The sequence below is a fragment of the Microtus oregoni genome, unplaced genomic scaffold (assembly GCF_018167655.1).
Source record: "Microtus oregoni isolate MIOR12 unplaced genomic scaffold, Mior012 000018F_ref0000195, whole genome shotgun sequence".
Classification (NCBI taxonomy): Eukaryota; Metazoa; Chordata; class Mammalia; order Rodentia; family Cricetidae; genus Microtus; species Microtus oregoni.
This window is the reverse complement of record NW_024543077.1, coordinates 41,190,926-41,202,932: the sequence shown is the minus strand read 5'-3', so window position 1 is coordinate 41,202,932 and position 12,007 is coordinate 41,190,926.

The window sequence follows — 12,007 nt, the reverse complement described above, 5'->3', positions numbered from 1 at the left end:
TAATTCATTAGTAATCAAAAGGCATATTATTCTAATTGCTAACATAATCTCCCAATCTAGACTATAAAGAAGCCAAGTTCTTTTGGAATGGACACATGTAGTTTGGGAGCTAAAGATTGACAGGCACAGCTTTGAGGAGAAGAAAAGACTCTAGATGCAAGAAGTAACCACTATCTATCCTGAGATAGTCAGAGAATGAATATTCATGGAAAAATTTTCATACATAAGGAACTAGGAGCAAAATGGTACTGTTTCTCCTTTCTCCATTTGTTGATGCTGATCGTGTTCTTGATTATTTTATAAATGTTTTGATTGTACTTTGAGCACGTTCACCCCCATGATGCTCTCTTCACTCTTTTCCCCTCCTACTTACTCCTCTTTGATACCTGAAATGCCTTCCTTATTGGAATATCCATCCAGATATTGGATCAGTTTTTAATAAAATTGTTTACTGCATATTATTATTATTTTCTAACTGATTTGTTTTGATTTCACAATATTCATGATTTATTGGGGTTCTGAATATCATAAAATTGATATGGTCAGAAACTATTCAGGAGAGATGATTTTAAATTTTGAATCATTAACAAAATATTCTTGAGATGTTGGGTAAGGTAACTGTTACAATTTGTTGTTTATATGTTGCATTCATGAGTATTAATTTCATACATATCTCCAATAAGTTCTGCAGCTTTATATGCCAATTAAAGGTAAAATAATATAAAATGTAACAAATTGCCAAGACAAGGTCACAAACATTTCTCAACTAATCCCATCCCTTCAACTTTTTTTCCCTTTTCTTATTACTTTAAAGCCATCATTAATTGTTCACCCTGTGATTCAAAAATAGTACCCTCCTAAGCACATCATTCGGTTTATTAATTGTGTGTGTCAAGCATGTTGCTGAAAAGGGTCTCTATTCAATGATGGTCAGTTTCCCGTCTGTGATCCTATCTCCTGGTTTGTGACTTAGAAACAAAGAGGAAATATAAATAAATTTTTCAAAACCCAAACCAAGTAAGAACATTATGATGTCTTACTAGGTACCTTGTTATAGATAAGTTTAGGGTAATGTATATATTTTGAATATTTTATAGGATCTATGATAGAAGATAGCATTGGTCTGAATTCTTACCATGTAACTATTCATATTACTCATAAAAGATAAAATCATTTATCTTGGGAAGTTATTTAAGATGATGGAAATAAGATCATATCTGAAAGGTTAGAAAATTAAGCCCAAGGCACACTATATTGTTGATCAAAACTGTATCTGCAACTGCATTTCCCATATTAAAATTTTCTGCTGCCATTTTACGGTATCTTGTGCAAAAACATTTCATACTTGTACTAAGTAGCAGGGACTTTTCTGTTTTCAAAGTAACACTTAGGGAATTGTTGAAGAATATCAGAACCATTGTAGAAAACACCTATGGGGAAGAATATTTCTTCTGGAAAAAAATTTGATGTCCATCTAATTGTGTCATCTGTACTAAATGTATCTAGACTTTGAAAAACATTCTATTTTTCTTCTTGCACTTCGCAACCTCCTTCCAGATTATTCTCACTTCCCTACTTGTTCAACTTTATGCTTCTTCTCTTCAAAGTAAAATCAAAAATAAAACTAAGCACAAACACAAAAAAATCAATAGGAAACAAACAAACAAAAAACCACACCAAAGAAAACAAAGAGTGCCCCAAAACATTGATTCTTTTTTTTATGTTAGCCAACTACATCTGAGCATTTGTCTGCCCTGTTTGTGGTTAATATACTCTTTGGAGAAAGCTATTTTCCACTTTCCCAAAAGCTATCAGTTGCCAGTAACTTCTTAGTTATGGGTGGGAATTTGTGTATACTTACTTTTACTCATTGCTGGTATTTTATGTAGTTTGAACCTGTGTAGGTCTCATGTTGTCAGTGTCTCTGTGAGGTCATATGTGTATTGACCCTGTTTCATGTTTGGAAAATATTGTTTTCTGGTGTCACACATCCCCTGACCCCACTCTTTAGGGCTAGAACTAATACACTACTAAAGTAGTCAAGAGTCTGAGACTAGATGTGATATAATACTATCCCCAGAGATCAGTGCATTGACAAATCCTCATCAGAGAAGCTTCTTCGTGCAATAGATGATAACTAACACAACTGGACAATGTGCAAAGAATGAGAGATTTTGGAGTACTTAGCACTGAATGAGATGTCTTTGTGAAATCAATACCCATAGACTCAGGGATCTATGTGAAAGGAGAGAATGAAAGATTGAAAAAAATATTTATTTTTAAGTATGTGCATATGTTTTTTCAGAGTATAAGTATGTACATACGTGAGTGCAGATCCCTATAGAGTCCAAAAGAAGTATCTGATACCTCAAATCTGGAGTTATAGGCATTTGTGAGATGTCTGGCTTGGGTGCTTGGAAGCAAACTCTAGTCCTCTGCAAGGACAGTATGCACTCTTAACCACCAAAGATTTCAAACTTACCCACAATGTTTGCATTAATCTTTCTTGAAAGCAATACACAGTATCAAATCAGAAAACAAGTTAAAATAATACTAGAATCCAAAGTGGACTATCAGTAAATTACTATTTTTCTAAATGTTTAGGATATTATCTTTGTTTAGGGAGATGGGCCAGTCATTTAGTAGATATGAGTTTCATCCTTAGAACTCCCTACTCTCTGGTAAAAATAAAAGTCCTGCATGGTGGTGTGTGGTTTGTGCTTATAATATCAGCACTGGAAAGACAGAAACACAGAATTTATTTATTACTTTGAATCTGCAGCCATTTCAAGTACATCACCATTAAGAGCTTTATTTAGCTAATAGTGCAGATGCATATCCTTGTATAGTAGACATTCAACCTATGATTGAAAAGTAATAAAGTATAACTGTCCTAGACAAAGGTACAAAACACATTTCCATTATTAAAACTCTGCTATCTTTCAGAGCACATTTCCTTTATTAAAACTCTGCTATCTTTCTCTGAAACAGAAATCAAGGAATTTAGCATTTTGTGGGGCAAATTCATTAAAAATAAGCCCATAAGGAAATGCCAGGCCACTTATTCCCTGAACAAAGACTGTTATAAATAGTTGACTGAGATTAGTATATTAAATTTATCAGTGACAACAAACAATATGATGAAATGCAGGCACTTTTTGTCATTTTCATTTTATTTACCATCTTCACTTGTTTGGGTGTGTTTGCTTAAAGTTTATTCCAAGTCTTTACCCATAAGACTAAAACATTAAGGTTCTCGATTAAAACACAGATATCTCAGGGAAATTGATGTGAGCTGTCCATTCTCCACACATTTCTTATTTTGGGGTGAAGAAATATCAAATTTAGTAGCAGATTCACTAACACCTGTGTTTCCAAAACTCATGTGACAAGCACTTGTATATCCCAGTGCTTGAAAAGCAGAAACAGGCAAATTTGTGAGTCTTACAAGCTCGAGAGACTAGATTAGCCAGTGACTTCCAGACTAGAGAGAGAGAGAGACCCTTTTGTCACCTTAGTTGATGTCAAAGTTCCTTGGATAAACAAGTAGAGTGCAGATTGTCCATATAGGGTTAATAATGAGATCACTGGCACCAGAAAGCAAGGTCCAGTCACATTTAGAACTATAGAGTCAGAAAAATTCACATTATACCACTAGAGACACCTGTGCCCACCTGGCCCTGGGAGCCTCGGTGAGAGCTGAAATCAAGACCTTTAGAGAACAGGGGTGATAGTGTGTGGTAGGAGAAAAAAGGAAAGTAACAGGTTTTTTGGAAAAGAGTAGATGAGGAGATGCTTCTGGTTCCCATGGGGAGAACCACAGTGCCAAGAGCAGAAAGGTATTTGGCCTGTAGTTAGGACAGGTTATAGTAGCACTGGCAATTGGGATCATAGCTAAGAGGGGGCATTGTAAGGCAGCACAAAGGAAATACTGGGTGTTATGAGAGGGACTGGTGAAGTTGAGAACACACAGAATTTTTTAATTGATTTGGACACAAAAAGGGGATAAGAGGTGAATGGGAGCATCCAAAAGTAGATGGTAGGATTGGGTGCGGTTTGATTGTGTCGTGTATTTGTGCCGATACACAAATATATCCGAGGAGACACTAATTAGTGGAGTCAGGGGGACCAGCTGGAAGTGGATAACAATTGTTCCTGCAGGTATGGACTAAACTTAAAGCTTACTCTGGATCATAGTAGCCCATCTGTTCTCCCATGGATCTACAAGATATATTAGGAGTTGTACATTATTTCCTTTGTTGGGCTGAGGAAGCCTGGTCCTTAATAGAAATGTGCTAACTTGAGTTTGATACTATGTATCCAGTGAATTCTATGGGAATAGAATGGATTTTCCCTATATTCAGGATAATTATGTCAGCCCCTGGAATTTGAAGGTAAAACAGGAAAATGTTGGGAACTTTTGAACTAGAGTGGGGCTGGATGTGGATCATAACTGGGTTACTGTATCCATTTGTGGGACCAGAGGTCCAACCTATGATTTGAGTAGAATACTTTTGAGTGCTGAGGGGTTTTCTTATTTGGAACTGCAAAATGTTTTTATGGGGGTAGAGGAGAGATGGAAATGGAAAAAAAAAAGATCATCTTGCTTGGGAATAGGGGGCAGCAAAGAACAGGTTATCCTGAGGGAGCAAGGCCCTGTGAGTAAGGTTGAGAATGTGGGTTGAGGTGGAGGGATGGTGTGGGAGGAGGGGAAATAAAGGGTATGAGATGGAATACGTGAATCCAGAATGGTATTCCTCAATGTCTGGCTGCAGTTGGTGCAGGGCAAAAAGGACCAGGAAAATCACAATCTGACCCGAGTTGACCTGGAGACCAGGTCCAAGGAAAACTATCCTGCCCCTGACTTGACCTAGAAACCAGTATTAAGGACTTGAAATATCATCAATCCCTGGACTTGGGCCAGAGTCAGGCTACGGAAACTACCAGTCCCTGAGCACATAATCCCACAAATCTCTGATCTTGACCAAATCAGATACCAAAAGTCCACCAATCCTAGGCCACACTGGAAAGTATCCCCCCATGCAAAGTCCTCTATAAGCCCTGAAATCTTATCAGTTTGCTTTTGCTTTTCACTTAAGCACAGGCAGTCATTCTCCAGGGCATTTCTATTCCAATAATCCCCTTGTGTGAGATTTGTTGTGCATCGTGACATATTTACCAATTTAAAGCTGCAATACTTTTCTTAGGGAATCCCTCCTTTGCTGGAAAACAATTGTTAAACTTGATTTTGAGGGAACTTTCATTTCAAAGCTGCAGAACTTACAGTGAAGTATTGAGCACCATGGTACAAGGCCTCTATCACTTAGATTTTAAGGGAAAGAATAGCAGATTAAGAGGGTCGGGGAGAATTTATCTTCTGGTTGTAGAGTGTAAGCCAGAAGATCTGAAAGTGGCCTCGGAAGAAGGTGTCACAATGTGTGTGGATGAGTAGGAGAAAGATTGCTAAATGGAAGAGTTTGAGTCAGTTTAAGTGTAATCTGAGAGAAAGTTTAGTCAAGGTTTCCTTAGGTGTTCTATTAGTTTGGTCAACGTTTCCAGGAAATTGGGGGTGGTAAGAGATGTGAAAGCACCAGGGAATATAGGACTTGGGTGACTCACTTTCTAGACCAGCCTGGCCTCAAACTCTCAGAGATCCACCTGATTCTATCTCCTGTGTAGAAGGAGTAGCGGGCTGTGTTCCAGCCACCTGGTTCCTGGCTTCCTGGCTAGCTTATGCCCCGAAATAACAACACACAAACTGTATTCATTTAAACACTGCCTGGCCCATTATATCTAGCCTTTTCTTGGCTAACTCTCATATCTTGACTAATCCATTTCTAATAATCTGTGTAGCACCACGAAGTGCTGTATTACCAGGAAGATTCTAGTGTACATCTATCTTGGGCTGGAGCTTCATTGCATCTGGCTCCATAACATCTGACCCAGAGCAGAGAGGCATGGCATCTGGCTCACTTCTCTTCTTCCCAGCATTCTGTTCTGTCTACTCCACCTACCTAATTTTTTGACCTATCAGACCAAGCAGTTTTCTTTATTGATTAACCAAGGAAACAACAGATTGACAAATGACCTTCCCACATCACTCCTGAGTGCTAGGACTAAAGTCATTGACCACCAGCACCTGGCTATAGTGTGGGCTTGGTCAGGTTTGGAAAAGAGTCTGGGTCCTATTAGTCCTCAGACACTAAGCTCACATGTGGCTATAGAGGTCAGATGACCTCAAGGAAGTGGCATCTCAGGGGCAGTCTGAACTCGAGTGACATTCCTGATGCCACTTGGGACAGAAACCTTTAGGTCTATGAGGAGTTGGACAGGCTCAGACCCAGTAGCCCTGCTTTTTACATGTGTCACAATGACCTGGAAGCCCTTCCATTTTAGTACCCCAAATCAGTAGTTTGAATAGCCTTAGCTGGAAGCTGATATTTGTGTCTTTGGATATTTTTACCCATACAGTGGAAGAACTTGAAGTCCAGATTAATGCATTAGCCTGGGGAGTAAAGAGTCTGGTATCCAGACATTTGAGTCTGGCCAAAAATAAGTCATGAGAGCTGTTCGCTGTACAGAGTGTCAGGGTCAAGATTTATGTATTGTATCCAGGCCCTAGTGAGACATTGGAAAAATTTGGAAGGGTTTCAGACTTATCCTTGATTATGTCTTATAATTTTTGAAAATTAGTGGTCTAAAGGGTAGCTCCTGTAAGTCCAGTGAGGACACAAGTGATATCTCTAATTGTAGTCCCAGTCAGAGTCCTATGTCTGCAAGTGCCTCAGTTCTGGTGGGATAAGATATATTTGTCTAGTGTACTTGATCTAAATGATCATGGGCCTTTCCCCAAACTCATCCGTGCTTTTCAAGGAAGAGGTTGTTGGAGAGTATGAGGTAGATATTGTGAGAGGTAATATCATAGGACTGAGTAAGGTATTGGAACTCTTTGATATGTGATGTATGGTCTGAAGTAAAAGACCCAAGGCACATTTAACTTGTGAGAGTTCAGTGAGAGAGAGGGAACAAGGATGGAAACCCTAACACCAACCACCTGATGTAGTGAGGGACCTCACCATGGAAGTGAGTGTGGTGTGGGAAGGGATGTAGCTGGTGGGTGGGTTGAAATTGGGTATCAGAGAGAGTTTGCTTGGGTAAGAGGGTACTAGGGTGGAAGGATAAGAAGTTGGAGAGTTCAGGCTCAGAGGCTGCCTATGAGCAACAAGCCCTCCCTGCTGGGCTGGCTCTGCTGACTGGGCAGGCTGGGGCAGTTTGGGCAGAAGAAACACAGGGAGAGGAGGGGGAGGGTAGGCAATTTGAAGAGGCCAGCATCTGAGAGCTGCCAGTGGGAGGGATTTGTGGGATATTTCCATCACACTGTGATTCTGGAGTTAGCATTTGTATTCATTAACCAAAATAAACCTTGGGTCAGGAGGTGGATCCAGCAACAAATTAATGAAAAGTATCATATATCATAGAGAATCAGAGTGAGTACAGAGTGTATCTATATAGAGATATGTGCAGGAAGTAGTCGGGAAAGACTTTGAAGTTTAAGTGTGTTTTTTTCTTTTTCTTTTTTTTTTCTGGTCTGAGCAGAAGTATCCTCTCTTTTTGTGACACCAGTGAAGAGAGAAGGTCAGCTCATTGCTCTTCAACCTCTCTAAGTTTTTTTCCCCAGTCTCTGAATTCCAGTTTCTATTAATAAATAGAACCATAGAAATTTAGTCAAATCGACATTTGGTTGCAGTCACAGTTGACAGATTCCCTGGACCACTGCCTGAGAAATGGGCCAGTAACCGGAACGCTGCAATTACTACCAGAAACATCAGTAGATTCAGGTTCTGCCAATGTGGCATCCTACACGTGGCACCACTAAACTAACAAAAGTTCATGCCACTGCAGTTGCTGATGCTGGGGATTCCAGAAAGTGGTCTCACACTCAGCAGAAGGAGCTCAAACTCAGCAATGGCCTGCTGCTATGGACAAATAGGAAGTTAGCAGACTTAGTGAAACCCTTTTTAGAATTTTTTAGGAAGCCCTTAAAGAGAATGTTAGATAATATTTTTTAAAAAAATCTTGAATCCTCAGCCATTAGCCAGCAGGTGAGAGAACTCCCCTAGCCTGCACTACCACCATGACCACCACCCACTGGATTCTGTTTACCCAAGACCTACTTCTCCACCCAAACCCATGTACCTGGTCATTCTCCACATGGCCATCCCTGCCCTACAAACCCCAACAGACTACATAGGCACAGGCACATCTCACACCAGCTTAAAAGTACAGCCAAGTGACTGGCCTCCCAACTGAACCCGACTCTAAACCCTAGGGCACTCAGTGTCCCTCTTCATCCCATCTCAGAACCAGCAAGGACAATGGGCTCTGGCACTTACTCCATTACTCTTGTTTAGTCCCAACAACCTGCAGTCAGGAGAGAGACCTGCCTCCATGCTCTATCACCACTGCACTACCCTTCTGGCTTCTGCTCCCCAAAGATACACTCCACCACCCAAACCCATGGACTTGGTCATCTTCCCCTTGGCCAGCCCTCCTCAAAATCTCAGGAGACTACATAGACACAGGTACAATCCATACCCCTTGGAAGAACAGATTAGTAAATATCAGTGTAAGAATACATTCAACAGCAGAAAGGAAAATATGGCACCATCAGAACCCAGTGATCCTATAAGAGCAAGACCTGAATATTCTAGAAAAATGACCTCAAGAATAACTTTATGATAATGATAGAGGCCCTTAAAAAGGAACAAAAAGTTCTGCTAAAGAAATAAAAGGAAAGACAAATAAAAAAATTGGAAGAAATCAGCTAATCTCTTAATGTAGTTAGAGACTGTGCTATTGTTTTCCAGCTGTCCACACCCAAAAAATCACACAGAAACAATCTTAATTACAACATTGTTTGACCGGTAGCTCAGGCTTATTACTATCTAGCTTTTACAGCATAAATTAACCCATTTCTATTGGTCTATGTATTGTCACATGGTCATGACATTACCTCATTTTCTACATGTCTTCTTTCCTAAGTTGCTAACTGGCATCCGATAGACTCTACCTACTCTCCATATATCTCTGTTTGGATTCCCTGTCTGGATTTACTCTCCTAAGTTATTGGCCAAAAAAAAAAAACTTTATTCATCAACTTTTAAGAGCAAAATTTGTACAAAAGGCCATTCTGTATCACCTTAAAGAAAGCCAAGGAATACAAGAAAAAAAAAACTATCAAACCACTGAAGGAAATATTTTAGGACTTTAAAATTCAAATTAAAGCAATAAAGAAAACAAAAACTTAGAAAATCTGGGTAAGTCAACAGGAACCTATGGATGCATGAATCACCAACTAAATAAAGTGTAGCAAAGAAAGAATTTGATTGAAGATACAAGACCTACTGTTGATAAAATTCAAGTTTTTGGAAGACTTACTAATGAAAATGAGAAAAATACTCACACACAGACAGAGGTGTTTGGAAAAAAACCTACCACACCGCTGCAGGAAGAAACTGATTTAGCTCATGCAATATTGGAAACTAGTTCTCAGTTATAAAGGTGAACATGGTGAACAGAGGAAGCTAGGGTCATAAAACAATAAAATGATGCTAATGGGAATTATTTTCTCAAGATCAGCTTCTAGTTGGAGGCTAATATGCTGAATTGCTAAGAGATTTTGAATCTGATGATCACACTGTTTCCCTATGTAGCTAACAGTTTTGAATGCTTAGGACAAAGTTGAAGAATCATGAAAGAGGACTGAGTCAATTATTAATATTAAACAATGCCCAAAAGAAGTCTTCACTGATTTTTTTTATAAAGATTGACTTCAGCTGTAAATAGAATGTATCAGAATCAGAAGTCAGAAAAGTATTAATTAAAACATTGACTTTTGAAAATAATATTTAAAATTTTTTTTTTTTGGGTTTTTCGAGACAGGGTTTCTCTGTGGCTTTGGAGCCTGTCCTGGAACTAGCTCTGTAGACCAGGCTGGTCTCGAACTCACAGAGATCCGCCTGCCTCTGCCTCCCGAGTGCTGGGATTAAAGTCGTGCGCCACCAACGCCCGGCTAATATTTAAAAATTTAAAAGGATGATTTAGCCTTTAATAGCTCAGTCAGCAACAGTAGATGAATAGATTCAATATCAAGGTGATATTGAATCTTACCCTTACGATGCTGTTTTGATAGAAGAAGTAATTTATAAAAATTCTAAGAAAATTCAAAATGCCAAACGTTTGAATTGTGGTAAGCAGGTCATTTGAAAAGGGATTGTAGAGAAGGTGCTCCTAGAAACAATGATTTTTCTAGAGATAATCCTAACATGATCCACCAGCTTTTTGAAGTATGCAGAAGCTATGGCAAAGGCTGGAACTGGATTATTTAATAAAGATCAACACGGGGCAGGCAGGGTAACACTTTGCCATCAGAAAATTGTTTAAGGTGCCTCCTACAGGTATCAGTATCTAATTTGGATCAATTATTCCCTGTCAATATTGGAGAAACTCATCCATGGGACAATTAAAAGACAATGATGGTTGTTAAAACAACACTGATCATAAATATTGTATCCTTTTAGAAACCAGGGAGTTTTGTAAAAATACAAAATAAACCATATAGGCAAAATCAGCTATTACACAGCCTAAGAACAAGTTTGTGCATTCTTGCACTGTATAATTTTTGCTGTATTTATGTTCATATAGAGAGTTTGTGAGCATTGAATAAAGCAAATATGAATCATGTTGTCAAGATAATGTTGATGATCATTACACATTTTCCTGACCACTACACATTTTTTTTTGTCATATCAACCAACAGATCCCATTCAAACATTATCAGCCTGAGGCTATAGTTTCTGTACCATGATTCACTTAAGGAGAATCTGCTTCAATGTAATTGACTTGAGAATATCCTGAATTTAGTAAAACCTCAAGTAGCTAAGATTCTCATTCCTTATTTTTTTCACCTTTGTGTTTAAGACAGAAAGTTTTTTAGGAAATCAGGATATATATTTTTTAATTTATTTATTTATTAAAGATTTCTGTCTCTTCCCCGCCACCGCCTCCCACTTCCCTCCCGTTCCCCCAATCAAGCCCCCCCCCCCCCAGCCCGAAAAGCAATCAGGGTTCCCTGACCTGTGGGAAGTCCAAGGACCACCCACCTCCATCCAGGTCTAGTAAGTTGAGCATCCAAACTGCCTAGGCTCCCACAAAGCCAGTGCGTGCAGTAGGATCAGAAACCCATTGCCGTTGTTCTTGAGTTCTCAGTAGTCCTCATTGTCCGCTATGTTCAGAGAGTCCGGTTTTATCCCAGGCTTTTCCAGATCCAGGCCAGCTGGTCTTGGTGAGTTCCCAGTAGAACATCCCCATTGTCTCAGTGTGTGGGTGAACCCCTCGCGGTCCTGAGTTCCTTGCTTGCGCTCTCTTTCCCTCCGCTCCTGATTTGGACCTTGAGATTTCAGTCCTGTGCTCCAATGTGGGTCTCTGTCTCTGTCTCCTTTCATTGCTTGCTGAAGGTTAATATTCAGGAGGATGCCTATATGTTTTTCTTTGGTATATTTTATTGTATATAAAATATCTCCAACCTCTGTAGATAGGAAAAAAATTAATGCTATATGACAATAATTAGGTTTAATTAATTTAAAAGTGGCCTTAACTAAGAGTGAATATTTATTTATGTTATTTATTAGAATTCACTTTGAGAAAACACTTTGGTGTAATAAGCTATGAATGAGTGATTTAAGACATATTTAAATATTATATGATATGAAAAACTTAATATAAACTATACAAGTACTACTGGAAGCAAAAAATATATTAGTAAGCTGAAATACTTGTTTCTAATAACATTATTTAAATATATGTAAAGTGTGTACATTATGACATCACTTGTTATTTGAAATCTAATGCTTTTATGGGATCCTTGAAAATGTGAATGAGTGGGTCCCTTTCTTCTGTGTCTTCTCTTGTTCTCTTTTCCTTCTGTTTGTTTTAATCAAATTGAAAT